Source organism: Phaseolus vulgaris, chromosome 8, assembly GCF_000499845.2.
Source record: "Phaseolus vulgaris cultivar G19833 chromosome 8, P. vulgaris v2.0, whole genome shotgun sequence".
Classification (NCBI taxonomy): Eukaryota; Viridiplantae; Streptophyta; class Magnoliopsida; order Fabales; family Fabaceae; genus Phaseolus; species Phaseolus vulgaris.
In genome coordinates, this window is record NC_023752.2 from 38,572,132 (window position 1) to 38,590,522 (window position 18,391).

An 18,391-nucleotide genomic window follows, 5' to 3' on the forward strand; every position below is an offset into this window, starting at 1 on the left:
CGTACTCGTGCCCTTTGAAAGCCTTGAACAAGCTTTCCTGATCTTTCGGCGATGTCCCCCTCTCGGCGATCTCTGATCACTTGGTCGCCTAAGCTCGCATACGGCGACTACGACACAAGCCTGGTGACCGCCAGTTTAGATATGCTAGAGATCGGAGCACGCCAACTTAACGATTGGCGACTACGCGAACTTCCCGATGTCCTTCCCTTCCATCAGCCAGGTGTTCCGCTTGTTCCGCTCAACACGCCTATATTATCGCTTGCTGCCACGTCATTACTCCCGACTACCTGGTCGGTACAGGAAGGTACCCTTAGCAACCCTTAGTTTCCAAGGTAATGCCATGTATTGGTGGACCTCTCTAGAGAGAGATAAACGTCTTCATAGGGAGCCTCCCACAGAGTATTGGAATGACCTAAGGGGAGCCCTAAGACGTCGCCACATACCTTCCTACTACCATAGGGAGTTAATGGACAAGCTCCAAAGACTCCAACAAAAGAACATGAGTGTGGAAGAGTATAGGCAGAAAATGGAGCTCTACATGATGAGAGCATCCATTAGAGAGGAAGAGATCACCACCATATCTAGGTTTCTAAGTGGGCTCAACCTTGAGATAAGGGATAGAGTTGAACTTCTGCCCTACCAAGACTTGAATGACTTGGTTCAACTTTGCATTAAAGTTGAACAACAAAATTTGCGCAAAACTTCAAGTCAAAGGGTGGGTTCTTACTCCAACTTTTATCCCAAGAAAGACTTTAAAAGGGAAGGTAGCACATCTAGAGAAGAACCCAAAGAAACTACCAAGCCCTTAGCAAAAGATGCCTCCACCCACCCATCTGTGCTAGGGACACCAAGTGTTTTAAGTGTTTTGGAAGAGGGCATGTGCAAGCACAATGTCCAAACCAAAGAGCTTTGTTCTTAAAAGGAAAAGATGAGTACACTAGTGGTGAGGATGAACCTAGTACAAAAGAAAAGGAAAAGGAGGAAGGAGGGAGGATAAATCCTTTGGAGGGGGACTTATTGATGATTCAAAGAATTCTCCACAATCAACCTAGTGCATCCATCGAGACACAACGAGAGAACATCTTTCATACTAGATGCAATGTTTTAGAAAATATATGTTCTCTCATTGTGGGTGGTGGATCATGCTGCAATTGTTGTAGCACTAGATTGGTTGAGAAACTAAATCTACAAGTAGTTCCTCATCCAAAACCTTACAATTTACAATGGATCAATGAGAATGGGGAACTACGTGTAGACAAACAAGTGGAAATCAAGTTCTCTATAGGTAACTACAAAGACAAAGTTTTATGTGATGTAGTACCTATGGAAGCTTGCCACATCTTATTAGGTAGACCATGGCAATTTGATAAGAAAACCTTGCATGATGGTCTAACTAACGAGATTTCCTTCATCCACAAGCACAAAAAGTTTGTACTTAGCCCTTTACCACATTCCCAAGTGGTAAAAGACCAAATACAAATGAAACATAAGAGGGATGAAGAGAAAATAGAAAAAGAGAAAATCCTTGGGAAACAAAAGGCGTGGGAGAAGAGTGTTCCTTCCCACAAGGTCATTCAACAAGGCAAGCACATTAAAAATGCCATTGAAAACATGCTACTTGTTGAACAACCTAGCCTTACCTCTTGTAAAGGAACACTTGCAAGCATAATAAAAAAAGAAGAGTCTTTAAAAGAATCTTGCATAAATAAAGATGAAGTAGATTATTTCTCATCTGTGCTAGGATATCACCAAGTGAATGTCAAGTTATCTATAAGCATCTACAAAAACAAATTTTTATGTGAGGTAGTGCGAAACTTGTCATGTCTTATTGAGACAACCATTGCCAAGTGTACAAATTCTCATAAACAATGGTTGTAACAACGAGACTATCTTTACACATAAGAGAAAAATTCTTCATGAAGGAGAACTCATGGGCCAAATTAGAGTTGATAAAACTCTAGTGCTTTTAAAAGGAAATCTTTTGTCACCCATGAGAAAAGAGGTTCAAAGACATTACCTTAGGTACAATTCTTGTTTTAAAACTACACCTAAGGCAATGTCTCAAGAACTCTATACTCCTTCACCTTTTGCAAATGATCCTTGGGAAGACACAAGCCTAAATTTCATATTAGAGCTTCCTAGGACAACAAAAGGTTTTGATTCCTTTTTCATGGATGTGGATAAACTCTTCCTTAGAAAAGTGACAAGTCTCAATGATTCATCTTCAAAAATAGTGATGGATAGAGCTCCAAAACTTGAAAACATAGCTCTTTCTACTATGCTTCGAGAAATCATGAGAGACACCCACAATTCTTGGGATGAGTATCCTTCTTCTATTGAGCATGCATACAATGGACTAGTCCACAAGATTACTCATATTTCTACATTTGAAGTTGTATGTGAACATAGTCCTCATTCCCTTTTAAAGTTGTTACCACCTCCTAAAGGAGTTGTGCCTAAGGGAAAAGTAACTACTTTTGGAAATTTTACAAAACATAAGAGGATTGAGGACACATACAACCATCAAAAGAGAAATATTGTGAGAAGTTGCCACAAACAAAAGAAAAACAAAAATGGCAACTTCATACAATTAAGTTTTCTCCAATTGCTCACACTAACTCCTTTGCTTTGTTTCAAGATTCCCATAGATGGACATTTGATCCGGGAGGACAAACATTGACTAAGCAAGAGGCTGCTATTCGAGATCAAGGCTGTAGATCTGAGGATAGATCTTCTCAAAAAGAGGAGATGATGGACACCATCCAGCCACAACCATCCCCCTAGTTGAAGAAAAAAAGCATTGGATTTGAGGACAAATCCTTTTCAAGAGGGAGGGGATGATGGAAAAGGGCCAAGCGCAACCTCACAAGAAAGACAGGAGCCAAGACATGAGCATCCAAAGCCAAACCAAGAGCGTCTAGGGCTAAGGGAGGAGCGTCTAGGCCAAAGAGGAGGAGTGTCTAGGCCAATGAGAGGAGCATGTAGGACCAATTGCTAGGTCCATGGCGAAGCGAATCCATGAAGATTTGTATATGCTACATAAAGGCCCATTAAGGGTAGCTTAGTATTAGTGTAGTGTAAATAGTATAAACTTGATTCCATGAGACTTGACCTAGATTTGCTAAAGATTTGGTCACGTTCTAGAACGATTCCCCACTAGGCCGGCCATGTGCCATGTGATGTAATTTGCATTTCATTTTGCTTAGCATTAGGGTTGCATTATGGTCCTCCTTAGCGTATAAAAGGAGGAGCCAACACCTTGTATTTTCAAGACTATTTTGAGTAATGAAATGCTGCCCAAGTGCCATTCAAATTGCTCCCTTGCCAAATTCTCTCTAGAATTAGGTTTTTAGTCTTCAACCTTCACCCCCAAATGGAGATGGCCGAACCACTCCAACCCTCACTACTCCTCATGCACCTTCAAGGTACCCATACTTCCTAGGAAGACCTTGTTCCACTCTCCTCCATTAAGCTTCCGCAACCATCATCATCAAAATCAAAGAAGAGCTCATAGGAATGCCATCAGATATTGTCAACTTGAAGTTAAGTAAAATTTATGGTTTTTGGATCTCTACTTCTATCTTTTTTTTGGATTTTTTTCATCTATAATATATCAAATAATTCACTTCGGTAGTTTTACAGAATAAAGAATCCGTATATGTTTTTTCACATTCCGAATTATGGAATCCGTAGAAATTTTGGATTGATGTTTTCGGTAAAATTTCGGATTTCTATTTTCGATAATATTCTGGATTGATGAATCCGTAGCACATTGTTCAATTCCGGATTGATGAATCCGTAACACATTACTCAATTCTGGATTCATCAATCCGTAGCACATTACTCAATCCCGATCCTACTTCTCTACCTTGCTCCGCACAACTACAAAGATCCTGCATGCACCAACACCTGAGATTGATGGAAGAGGGCCAAGCACATCTAACCATGAAAGCCAAAGCCCAACACTAGACCATGAAGAGCGTCTAGACCATGATGAGCGTCTAGCTACAAGGATGGAGCGTCTAGGACGTGAAGAGGAAAGGCTACCCATGGAGCGTCTAGGAGGAGACCTAGACCGTCTAGGACCTATCACAAGGTCAATGGCTAAGCATATTCAAGCCCAATTGAATGAAGCCACGGATGGAAGGGAGAAAGCTTTGTACATGTTGCATAAAGGCCCATTAGGGGTACTTAGTAATTAGAGTAATGTAGAAAGCATATTTGAGTGAAACATTCTAGAAACTCTCTAGGTGTGGCCGGTCATGAGCACATGGCACATGGCTTTGTGAATTGCATTTAATTTGGTTTTCATTTCATTAGGCATTAGCTTAAAACTTACGGCCAAGTAGCTTATAAATAGGGAGGCCTACACCTTGTATTTGCAAGTTTATTGTGAGTAAAGTTATGCTGCCATTTTGTGCCAAGCTTTGCTTCTCCCTAGAATTCTAGGCTCTAAACTTCATCTCCTTCACCTCTCCTTGGGTTGGCCGAACCTCCCTAGCTTCATACACATCATGCACCTTCAAGATCAACACCACTCTTAGGAGGATCTTGCTCACACACCTTCATAGCTTCCGCACCCCTTTTCCTTACATGATTCAAGAAGACCTTCATGAAATGCCATCAGAGATGAATGAAGAAGATGAACAGTAGCAAAGAAAAACGTAGGGGTGCAGGAAAAAGAAGCCATTATTTTATTGAGTTAAAATTTAATTTTTATAATTTTATATATTTGTATATTAATACATATTATCTACATAATTTATTTACTTTTGTTTTATTCTGTTTTATTTTGATATATTATTAAGAGATTTAGATGGTTGAGAAATTTAGAATGACGAAGAAGGATGTTAAAGAATAAACAACTTGGAAATTATAAAACTTAAAATAGAATAAAGAATGAGAAATAAATCAGTTTTTCGAGTTATCTCATAGAGATAATACAAAAAAATGGTATATTTGATCATAGTAATATACATTTGGTCATACTTATACTTAAGGACAATTGAACTCTGGTTATTTTATTTGTGATTAAATGCATAATGTTTTTACCGAAGATGAATAAGAATCATCTGAAGTGGAGAATTCATGTTGGGCAATGGAATCGATCTCTTGTGAGAAGATATCGATCTTTAATCGTAAAATGGATAGTAGTGCAGTTGCAGAAGACTTTGCAACATTCAAGTAACAAGAGTGTAAAGATATTTGAGTTAAAGATACAGAGTGAGTTAAGAATACTTCCTTCAATAATATTTATAAGCTTATGAGTATGTGATTTCGAAATAAGCGCTTTAGTTATCAAGTATAAAGTCAATCTTGAAGGGCACATTGAGGCGTTTATTTTTGGTATTAGCGATATATACGACAACTGCAGGTGGTTGACTAACTGCTCAATGATTCTAGGTACCAGACGGTGTAACATTTCCAATTACAACAATAAACCGTCTAAGTATCTATAAGATCGTTCAACAATAATGTCTTTATAAGATCATCTAATGAGGAATCTAATAGTTTGACGCTTTGGTTGTCTAATACATCTGACGACTAGAATAAATAAATAAAATTGTTTTGCTTTCCTCAAAGCATAAACTCATAAAGAGACCGTCTAATGAAAAATTTCTCGAGATTTATAATGTTGAACATGATGACTTTGATGATTTCCAAATGCAATATGGAGAATTTGTTATTGTGTGTGTTGTTTGGTAAATTTTGAGTTGTTAATTTGCACTTAGTTATGATCCAAGTTCGTATGATTCAAAATCACTTTTGAAATTTTTGTTTTTCAAATTTGTGTTAATTTTAGTTAGTTGTTTCGTGTTTTAAATCAGTTGAAAAACTTCTCTTCAAGTATGGTGACTACAACAAGTTATCACAACAACCGATTGAATAATACTTAAGGTTTTTGAAAGGATTTAAAATGTTTGTTTTAAGATCAACACTCTTGATTGTTTTGTAATGTGGTTTTGATTACTTAGTGAATTCCCAGTGGTGTGCTAAGGACCGAATTTAGCTTTTGATTAAGAGTGAATCAGTATAAATTTCTTTGTGTACAGATTCAACCTTTTTGTGAAAACTGTGATTCTCTCCAAAAGAAGGTTCACTATCTTTTAAAAACTATGGATATGTTTTCAAGAAGGCAATCCAATTTTGAAACTGTTCTTGCATCACAAAAATGAGTTTTTGACAAAGCTGGTTTGGGCTTCAAGCTAAATAGCGAGGACAAACCCTTTACAATTTTTTTGAAAATAAAAACCAGTTATTAAATTTGTTAAACTAGTTAAAACTTGTTTTTACTGTATGAACAAGGGTCATATTGTTAGGTTCTGCATAGCAAGAAGGTTTTTTGTTTCTAAATATGTTTTAAAATGGGTTCCTAAAGTTCCAATTAATACCATTGGACCCAAATCTATAAGGGGACCAAACTTGCTCTTTGATCTATTCTTGCAGGGATCTTTGACAGCCAAGAAACATCTTTGGTACTTGGAGAGTGGCTGTTCAAAAGAAAAATATATGGAATAAAGAAAGTCCTTGTGTTTCCACAATTCAACTCAATGTAAGTGTCTCATGTGACCAAATGAACATCTCAAAGAAACCTTTAGTTGAATCTGTTGGAGTTATCTCTATAAAGGTATGAACAAAAGCACATTGTATGTACATCAATTTGGAAATAAAGCAGTTTTTTGATAATTTCAATTTGTTAAAAGTGTGTTTCAACTGTTAAAAGAGAGTCATTGCCTTTATCACTTCCTGGATGTTGACTTCAAGGGGGAACAATCACGTTGTGCTTACTGAAGAAGATCTTGTGTTGGTCTATTGCATCATAAAGAGAAGGTCAATAGGATCCATGTCTTCAAAGAGCACATGCAGAAATTTGTGAGGTTAAGTGACTATCGTTTCCCTTATGTTATACTTGTTTTTAAATATCTCCAATATTTTAAAGTTAACCTAGATTAAGGACTAATAGAGGTGGTAAAGTCATCTCATGAGATTAACAATGGTTCACTTAACAAAATGGGATTTATAAAAGTGAATAACATACGGGTTAGCAAAGATGAAGATTTTGTTGGTCCCTTTGCTAGATCAAGTAGAAATGCAGGTCTTGATGATGAGGCTGGACCAAGTGTTGTTGCTGTAGAAGATTACTCAATGGATGCTCCTGTTAGCTATGAGCCACCTGTTGATCATGGGATTCCAATGTCCCAATTTGAAAGGTTAATGATCAATCACATGGACACCATGGCAAGTATGGGAGAGACTCTTGTAAGATTGTATCATCTTGTAGTTGTTTTTGAACTGTTATTTTCTATCATTTTGTTATGTTGATGTAATCTCTTCTCTTTGTCTATTTGTGAAGACAAAAGGGGGAGAAGTATTATGTTGCTTGGCTGCAATTTGTTTTAAATTCTGCACTTTACTTTTTGCACTTTGTCTTTTATGTAAAACAAAATCAGTTACTTATTTCGAGAAAAGAACAAGTTTTTTATGTTGAGATTTTAACAGAAAATGAAAATATTTTGTTTATTTTACAAATCAATTAAGTAGTTTTAACATAATGTTGTTATGATTTTCAAACTGTTTATAAATGCTTTTAATAAATTTCATTTAATGATCAAATTATTTTAACCATCTTTTAAAGTTTATATAAAGACTGTTTTCTGATCATTCCAAAACAACGAAGAAGGGATTTTATTGAAAATATTTTTCAAGAGAAGATCAAAGAGCTTTGAGAATCAATCTTGTCATCTTGGATCGTTGTTTCTGTGTGAAATTGGATTTTGTGTTATTTCATCTTTTTTTCTTCAACTGTGTAAAGCCTAAGTGTAATTTAATTCATTATTTTAATTTGTATTTTGTTGTAATAGAGTTTAAGATATTGTTTCTGAAAACTGTGTTTTTGTTTTTGTTAGTATTGTGTGTTCTTGAAGGGTTCAAGATCAACACTCTTTGTTTTGTAATTTGGTTTTAATTACTTAGTGATTTCTCAGTGGTGTGCTGAGAACTAGATTTTGCTCTTGATTAAGAGCGCACTAATATAAATTTCTCTGTGTGATTCTCTATTCCTTACTTTGATAAACTATTTTATATTTTGTTCTGTGTGTTATGTATAAAATAAAACAATCAGTTGATTCGTACAAACAACATGTTTATATTTTTCACATAACTGTTAATATGTTAAATAACTAGTTGAATAGATAAATCAATTGATTGATTTAATTGATCTTTTCAATCTAACTGCAATCTTTGTGAAATCCTGCGAAAACAATTCACGCTCTCTTGTTTCAGCCACACATTCTAACAGACAACTCTCGAAAAACAAAAAAAAAAACACTCTGACAGAGAGCAGAAGAAAAACCCACTAGGTATGACGATTAGACACTTATATATATATATATATATTAACAAAATGAATTTGTCTTTGTTTGGCTTTTTTTACCGCGTTCTACTCATTCAAATTCTTTAAATAAATGTTGAATATGTTCTATACTTTTCGAAAATTATTAACTTTGTTTTCTATAATATTTCCAAAACTTGTCTTCTTCATACTAGACGCTCACATTTTATTCTTCCTTCTAAAACGTGATTTAAAACAATCTATATGAGATCTTCAAATTTTGATGTTTAAAACCAATAAGAGATATGCACAATATGCTAGAATGGCATTTACAAAACTTAATAACAATTTTGCTAAAGAAAAACAGATTCCAGAATTGCACAAAAAATAGGGACAAATAGAGTATGTTCGAACTGCAGTTTATTTCAATTTGATTATTTCAAGAATATTTACAATATATCTCATTGTGTTAGAATTGGTTCAAAACAATTTGTTTCTAGAAAATATACTCAAAAATATTTTGCTTCCTAAAAGCATTAACTATTTTTCCTGTTTAAATCACTTAAGTAGATCCTTATACACATTGAGATTACATGAAGAACATATTAGATTCATGGTCATGTGGGGGGGGGGGGGGGTGTTCGATGAATGATAATCACATTATATGAATTATCAGCCTCCACCAGAATATACATAACCGATGATGACTTTTTTACGGCAAGTGTACCGCGTCAGAAGTAATAATTTGTCCCTAAGGACGGATATCGAACCCACAAGGAACAATTTAATTATTAAGTATAAGATTCACTAAATAAAAAACAAAATAATAAAGTTTGTTGGAAGTTTGTTATTTATGATTGTAAGAATAAAGAAAGCAAGTTAAAAGAGTTTTTTGGTTCAATTGGAAAAATTGGGATTGAGGTTCATCCTTCTCACTTTGTGTATTTTCAAAAGAAGAGTAATTGATCCTGCCCGTTGACCGGAACGCTGGAAACTGCCTCGTCAAGGGATCGACGTGCGCACCGCTTCTCACCTCCGTTCCTCTTCGGGATCTACCTCAAGAACCTGCAAAGAAACAGCACGGCGCCGCTGCGGCCGATCGCACTCCAACGCTCAAGTCAGTGACGGTATCACCAAATACTAGGAATAAGAACCGTGCAAATCCTCTCTCACAGTCAGCTCTATCACTCGCAAGCGTAAAGTGTATAAACTGAACGTGCGTACCTCAGAGAGTTTGTTAAGAACTCTTATATACCTGGTGGCTTTCTCTCTCCTGGCAGTTACAGACTCGGACACGTGGCTCGCATCCAACTGTACACGTGCCATCATCTGGAGGCTCCCTGACTTGGCGCTGCTTCTACTCTCATTTTGGCTAAGTTACTTATGCATGGTACTGCCCAGTGCATAGCTAACTTAGGAGTGCGATCTCTACTGGAACTGGCGAGTTAGGGGCCTTCATACACCTTCCATGTGGTCTCGCCGGCCGCCTTCATAATCTGCTTCTCCTTCATCTTCGGCGATGTGCTTTCTCTGGCGATCTCCAATGACTAGGTCGCCTGAATCTACATCAGGCGACTTCATCTTCAACCTGGCGATCGCCTATTCTGGTAATCTGGAAATCGGAACACGCCAACTTAACAACTGGCGACTATACGTGCCCCCCGACTTCCTTCCCTTCTGTCAACCTGGCGCCTTCTCAACACGCCTACACTGTAGCAGGATGCCACGTCATCACACCCGACCACCAGGGCGGTACACAAGCCCCCCAGTCTTAAGCGAAGACTTGTCTAGCGAAAAGACTGAAAGAGCCTTCGTTAACACCGATCTACGTGGCCCTGATGCGGAATTCCAAGCGGTTGTACCTTCTGCTGCTCTGACGCCCCACCAAACCCCTCACTCATCGTTTGACGCGTGGCTTCATCAACGGCTCTCTTCACTTGCCGTTTGCGCTTCCTAAAACCATTTCGAAAACCCTTAAACCCATTTCGCTCCACTGTTCCATCACTCTCTTCGTGCTTGCAAACGCTCTAACTTCCTTCTGCGAAAACTCTCAACGCTCTTCAACGCTCTAGATCATCATCTTCCTCCATCGTCTTCCTGATCATCGAAAGGTAACCACTTTCCTTCATCTGCTGGTTTTCCTTGCATTTTCACCGATTTGCATCATCCTGTAACTGCTTGGTGCATACGCTGTGGGTTGTTTTCCCATTTCTCCTTCCGCGTAACTTAGGGCTTTGCCAATCGTCGCAATGAACTTACATTCGTTCGTCTTTCACCTTCCTTCTATGATCGAGTCAGCCTCTGTAACCCCCTGATCATTTTTCCTTTCTTCTTCCTTTGCAGCTGCTATCATGACTCGCACAAAGATTACCCCGAACCCTCCTCCTTCAGCACGAAACCTTCCTTCACAAGCACACGACTCAACACAAGTTCGTGGCGCTTCGTCTTTGCAGGCTGAGAGGCCTGCGTCTTCCCAACCTGTCCTGGCCCAGGCGACTCCATCTAACGCTGGAGGAGCCCCCGTCCCTCTGCCAGACTTCAAAACTTTATACCCCTGGGCTAACTCAACCCTTCTGAAGGAGACATCCTCCGTGAATACTGCGGGAGCAGTCTTGCGGCTGACTAAGGGGGACGAGATCTACCAGTCGTTTCACAAGGAGCACGACGAAAAGATGATGGTGCTGCCTTGCCCCGCCGACCTGCCCGTGTGTGCTGATGACAAAGTAAGCGCCGACGGGCCCTTCTGCTTTGTCTATACGACTCTGTTCAAGAAGGTCAAGCTCAGGTTCCCTCTCACCCGATTCGAGAGGGAACTTCTTGGACGTGTTTTTGTTCCTTTTCGAAGCCAAGCACCCAGGAGACCGCCTGTGGGTCAGCTTGAATGCGATTGCTGGGAGATCCATCTTTACCATCTTCCAGCAATCGTACAAAGACTGGAAGGGGAAATTCGTCCAAGTACGTGCAAACGACAAGGACACCTCCCTTCTTGATGGCTTCCCCTTGTACTGGGTGGACAAGGGGAAAAAGGAGTCCAAGAGCTGCTTTAGGAGGCCCCGAAGTCCTGATAGCATGGGAGCATTGGACAGAGACCTTTGTCTCTTCTGGAAGAAGGTGGCAGACGCCAATATAACTTTCCTCACCACCTCCCTGATCAGCTTTGAATTCTTCGAAGATCAGCTAGAATTTCAAATAGGTTAGGTCATTTGAACTATTGCTTTAATACTGCTTCTGTTTAGCTGTTTCTGGGCGTCTTGTGCGTTATGCGCAAGACTTTGGCTTTACTTTTTCTGCACATATCATCTGCTTTGCTGTTTATTTCATTATGCACTTATCTGTTTTCCTTGAGTTAACCCATGCATCTCCGTCCCCTGCAGACAACATGTTGCCCAGGAACATGCTCGCCGAACTAAAGTCGCTCGCCCGAAACCACGGGTTGGCAACCGGTTCCCAAACGGTGCCCAACTCGGTGGTGGAGGCCGCCATTGTCCAAGGGCGATCACCACCCAAGGAGCCCGCTCAACGCAAAAAATTGGTCCTTAAGAGACCTAAAAGGAAAGCCCCTCAAGTCATCCATGAGGAGGAAGAAGAGGATGACGAGGTCACACAGGATGGCCTCGTTACGAAGAGGAAGAGGGTGGCACCTTCTTCACCACCTGCTCCACCCCCTCTTCCATCCTCAACACCACCATCAACGCCTGCTCCTCCTCCACCCTCGCCAACACCACAGGCTCCTTCTTCACCAGTCCAAGCGGTTCCACTGGCCACTGCGCCACCTGCAGCTGAGGCCCAAGAGCCAAATTTCCTGGAGGACCCCCCGAGCGCCTCTACACCATATGTGTCAGCCGGAGGGGGTCCCCCTTCAAACGCCTCCGCTGCAGGAGATGTTCCAATCGGGGATGAGGTTGCTCATACCTCTCCGATTCTAATCACCGAATCCCCGATCCCGTCGCCACGCCAGGAAGCGAACACTGAAGATCCTGCTAAGGAAGGTGGCGACGAGAACCCACAACAGGCCCACCTGGCGCCTCTCCAAGCAGCAAACCTTCCCCTTGAGGTCACAAGGATGTGGGAACCTCTGACCGCCAAACTGAAAACGATAGCAGAGGATATCCCAGCGATCATAACCAGGGCTGTGGAAGGCTCAACCAGGAGGCTCCAAGACGACCTCTTCAACCTCAAAACCGAGAACAGCACCATGAAGATCGAGGTGGAGAAGTTGTCCTTCAGCCTGACGCTCGCAGAAATCGAACACTCCCAGGTGGAGGATGCAATGAATACCGAGCTCAGGCTGGCGCGCAAGGAGGCTACTGACCTTCGCCGCAAAGTTCACGATCTTGCCCAAGAGAAGGTCGAGCTGGAAAGCAAAATCGTGCCTCTTCGCGCCAAGGCGATCGACCTGGAGGCTCTTATGAAAGCTGACGCCGCTAAGGTGCAAAAACTGGAGCAGAGGTCGATCGACCGAGAGAAACTACTTGGGCAAGTAGAAAAGGCGAGGGACGACGCCATGGCTGATCTCGTCGAGGCCAACAAAGAGAAGGGAAAGATGGCTGCTGAGTTGGCCCAAGCACAATCGGAATCCAAGAAGGTTACTGAAGACCTTCTCCAGGCTCAAGAGACCAACGAACAACTTAAAAAACAGGTTGAAGAGTTGGAACAGCAGAACAAAGAGCTGAAAGAGCAAACCGAAGACCTCAAGAAGCGGATTGAGGAACTTCAGGGGCAAATCGAGGAACTCAAGCTAAACTCTGCTCAGATTCTGGCTGCTGGATTCGAAGCTGCTCGGGAACAATTCGCTTGCCTATTCCCCGATCTGAATCTCAGCCTGGTGTCGCTGAACAACGAAGTAGTAGATGGAAAGGTCGTTCCTGCTGAAGACTAATCAACTCCACTTCATCTGCTACTTTTATGATTTCCCTCGTATATACCTTGTAATAAACTCGTGCATATGTGCTTCTAACAAATACTTATCTCAATGACAAAGTTTGGATATTCCCTCTCCTGACTTCTTTAAGCGCTTTAACCTTCTTTGCATGTTTAACTTTGTCGGACTTAACTTAACGATTTTGCAAATACGACTTTTGACTTAACCGCTTCGAACCGCTTCAAACTTAAGCAAAAATCACTTTAAACAACTTGTACTCTTAAGGCAACTAACCTTATTGTAAGAATACCTTTCAAGCAACGAATCGTAACTCAGTTATGGGTTCAAACACCGTCCCACTCGACCTGCTCGCCGCTGTTTGAACTTTTCCCGATCGCCAAGAACTCTTGGTAATGTTAGCTTTCCTAGCCTCATGCTTTGGCAATCGTTTCCTTGCATGGGGGCAGAGACGCCTTTAGGGATCTCTCTCTACCCTCCTGGACTTCAGAACAAAGACCGGCTGACTAGGTGTTCACTTCGAACCTTTCTTAGCCACCTTCCAAACTTCTTCCACCCTCAGCGCCATACCTGAACTCGTTCGAGACGAGAAGGATTTTATCTTGCCTAAGCTCGCATGTGAGCGAGAAGGTCTTTAACTCGCCTGAACTCGCTCATCGGCGAGAAGGTCTTTATGTGGTGCCTCAACTTGCCCAGGGTGTACATCTCCTCCCCCCTGGATGCACTGAGGACTTTTCTCTTTCTCGCCTGCACTCGCTCGACGGCGAGGAGGTCTTTAACTGGCCTTAGCTCGCTCAACGGCGAGAAGGACTTTATCTGGTTCCTCAACTTGCCCAGGGTGTACATCTCCTCCCCCCTGGATGCACTGAGGACCTTTCTCTTTCTCGCCTGCACTCGCTCGACGGCGAGGAGGTCTTTAACTGGCCTTAGCTCGCTCAACGGCGAGAAGGACTTTATCTGGTTCCTCAACTTGCCCAGGGTGTACATCTCCTCCCCCCTGGATGCACTGAGGACCTTTCTCTTTCTCGCCTGCACTCGCTCGACGGCGAGGAGGTCTTTAACTTGCCTCAAAACGCGCGAGGGCGTCGAGGTCTTTCATCTGGTGCCTCCGATCGCCGAAAGACGACGAGGACTTTAGAACTTTAACTGGTGCCTCTAATCGCCGAAAAACGATGAGGACTTTAAAACTTTAACTGACGCCTCCGACCGCCGAAAGACGATGAGGACTTTAAAAACTTTAACTGAAAGCATGCGATATATCTTTTCTTGCCTTAAATCACTTACAAGTGACAAGGTTTTTCTTCAAAACTTTTGGAAAACAGCAAACATGCAACCAGAAAACGCCTTATACTTCGAAAACTCTTCTTTTATTGGGTGGCCTCATTAAAAACCCTCCTTAGGGAAAAAAGAGTGCCCCCTTAAAACTGTTTTAACAGAGACATTGTAATATAACCTTTGTGTTTGTCTTTACTTACAAAGCTCTTAACTATAGTACAACTTCAGGTGTGTGGCATTCCAGGTGCGAGGAATCGCCCCTCCTTTCAGCGTCTCTAAGCGGTAGGCTCCGTTCCCGAGCGCCTCGGTTATTCTGAACGGTCCAGTCCACTTGGGTGACAGTTTATTCTCCATCTCGTACTGGTGAGCCTTCCTCATCACCAAGTCGCCTCCTCTAAACTGCCTTGGCATCATCACCTTTGAGTTGTATCTTCGTTCGACCCTTCTCTTCACGGCTTCAGCCTTCAACCTCGCCTCTTCCCTGACCTCATCCAGTAGATCCAGGTTTAGCCTTCTCTCTTCATTCGAGTCTTCCTCCACGAAGTTCTGGAATCTCGGCGAGCTCTCCTGGATCTCTACTGGAATCATGGCATCACTCCCATAGACCAGGCTGAACGGGGTCTCATGGGTTCCTGACTGCTCAGTGGTGTGGTACGCCCAGACTATACGGGGCACCTCCTCAGCCCAACTTCCCTTGGCTTTCTCAAGCCTTCTCTTCAAACCTCTCAACAACACCCGATTAGCTGACTCCACCTGGCCATTTGTCTGAGGGTGCTCGACGGATGCAAACACTTGTTGAATTCCCACCCCTTCGCAAAGCTTCTTCAACAGGTGGCTTGCAAACTGCGTCCCATTATCTGACACCAGGCGTTTAGGCACTCCAAACCGGCACACGATGTTCTTCCATACAAAACCTTCGATCTTGTGTGCGGTGATCTGGGCCACTGGTTCTGCTTCAATCCACTTGGTGAAATACTCAATCGCCACCACCAAGTACTTCATCTGCCTGATCGCCAGCGGGAAAGGTCCCAGGATGTCGATTCCCCAAGTATGAAACGGCCAAGGGCTATAGATCGACTTCAACCCCTCGGGAGGTGCCTTATGTCAATCGGCGTGCTGCTGGCATTGTTTACAACATTGGGCATATTTCTTGCAATCTTCTCTCATGGAAGGCCAGTAGTAGCCTGCATGGAGGGTCCTCGCGGCCAGAGCTCGACCCCCGACGTGGCTTCCGCATATACCCTCGTGGAGCTCTGCCATGATCCTCGTGCACTTCTCGCCGTGTATACATTCCAGGAGCGGGTGAGTGAACCCAAACCTGTACAGATCGCCATCAATCAACGTATACTTGCTGGAATTTTTCTTTACCTTCCTAGCTTCGGTCGGGTCAAGCGGGAGGAGACCATCTGCCAGGCATCGCTTGTACTGTGTTATCCAAGTGTCTGGCTCATGGGTGGTGCAAACCTGCATCACGTCCACCTTCTCTCCTCGACATGCCCTAATTCTCGGCGATCTCAGAGTTTCTTGCGTCAAGGACTTATGGCTTCTCGCTGCTCTCTCCGTCGACTTGCTTATTTGAAGGACCAGGTGATCTGCTACAAATGCCCTTGGCGTCTTCAGAGTTTCTTGAATCACCGTCCTCTGCCTACCCCCCTTGCCTGAGCTGGCGAGCTTGGCAAGCAAGTCAGCTCGGGCATTCTGCTCTCTGGGCACATGTACTACTTCAAAGGAGGCAAAGGAACTCTTCAATTCCTGCACATACGCCAAGTAAGCCGCCATTTGTGGATCTTTAGCCTGGAACTCGCCTGTTACTTGCCCCGTGACTAGCAGCGAGTCACTCTTAGCCATCAGCACCCTAGCTCCCATCTCCTTGGCCAGTAAAATCCCGGCGATCAACGCCTCATACTCTGCTTGATTGTTGCTGGCTTTGAAGGCAAATCTCAACGATTGTTCGATCAGCACGTCGTTGGGTCCTTCCAATATGACTCCAGCACCGCTGCCCTGCTGGTTCGACGATCCATCCACCGAAAGTACCCAACGGAAGCCGTCTCCTTCAACCCGCGTCGCCTCTGATGAGAGCTCAACCACAAAATCTGCAAAGATTTGCCCCTTGATCGGGCCTCGGGGCTCGTACTTAATATCAAACTCTAACAACTCTACCGCCCACTTCACCATCCTTCCCGCAACGTCGGGTTTCTTCAAGACCTTCTGGATGGGCAGGTCAGTCATCACCAGTATTGTGAAACTGTGGAAGTAGTGGCGCAACCTCCTCGCCGAAAACACCACAGCCAGCGTAGCCTTCTCCAGGGCCTGATATCTCGTTTCTGGGCCCTGCAACACCTTGCTCACAAAATAAATAGGCTTCTGAGCCTGATCTTGATCCTGGGCGAGCACCGCACTCACTGCCCTCTCAGTCACAGCAAAATACAACCTGAGAGGGACCCCCGCCAGCGGTTTGCACAGAACCGGCGGGCTCGCCAGATACTCCTTCAGTTTGACGAAAGCTTCCTCGCACTCTTTCGTCCAAACAAACTTATTATTGCGCCGCAGACATTGAAAATAGGGATGCCCCTTTTCTCCGCTAGCTGACACGAAGCGAGATAGGGCTGCCATCCGACCAGTTAGCTGCTGGACTTCTTTCACTGTAGCCGGGCTCCTCATCGCCAAGATGGCGGCACACTTGTCTGGGTTGGCTTCTATTCCTCTTTCAGTCAAGAGGAAACCCAAAAACTTTCCAGCCTCCACGCCGAAAATGCATTTCTCCGGATTGAGCTTTAACTTGAATTTGGCGATCGTCGTGAACAATTCTTCCAAGTCGGCAACGTGCTTGCTTTTCTCCTGCGAGGTCACGACCATGTCATCGACGTAGGCTTGCACGTTCCTCCCCAGCATTGGTGCAAGTACTCGATCCATCAGCCTCTGGTACGTGGCCCCCGCGTTCTTCAGCCCAAACGGCATCACCTTATAGCAGTAGCACGATCTCTCCGTCATGAAGGCTGTTTTCTCTTCATCCATGTGATGCATCTTGATCTGATTATATCCCGAGAAGGCATCCAGGAAACTCAGCAGCTTGCACCCTGCAGCACTATCAACCAGGGCATCAATGCTTGGTAAAGGATACGAATCCTTTGGGCAAGCTTTGTTCAGATCGGTGAAATCGACGCACATGCGCCATTTCCCGTTACTCTTCTTCACCAGTACGACATTTGCCAACCATTCAGGGTACTGGACTTCCCTGATGTGGCCTGCGGCGAGGAGTTTCTGTGTCTCGTCCCTGATCGCCTGCCTCCTCTCCTCGTTGAATTTTCTTCTCCTTTGTCGCACCGGTCTCACCATGTTGTCCATCGCCAGATGGTGGCACAAGAAGTCGAGATCGATCCCGGGCATGTCCGAAGCGGACCAAGCAAATGCGTCCAGATGCCGCTCAATCACCTTGGCGATCTGGTCCTGGAGTTCGACCTCTAGAGATCTTCCCAGCTTGAAGACTTTTCCTCCGATCTCCTTTTCGAGCCACTGCTCGACAAGTTTAGGCCTGGATTCTCTGGCGATCACCGCCCTGGCGATTCCCTGTTCCCTTGCTTCCTCGGGGCGATTTCGCGCCTCTTCCTCCTCCAGGCCAGCATTCCTCTCCCCTAGCTCAGCGTCTACCATCTCTACATCCCTTCCGGCGGCCTCCTCTGTTACCTGCGGTCTGGGCTTCACACCGGGAGGTGGGGTGGTTGTTACATAACTCACTGATCTTTTGTTTTTCAGGCTATTCTCATAGCACCTTTTCGCTTCTTTCTGATCAGACTTGATCGTGATCACCACCCCTTCCATGGACGGCAACTTCACCTTCATGTGCCGAGTCGTCGGAATGGCGCCTATCCTGTTAAGAGTGGGCCTTCCCAACAGGATGTTATATG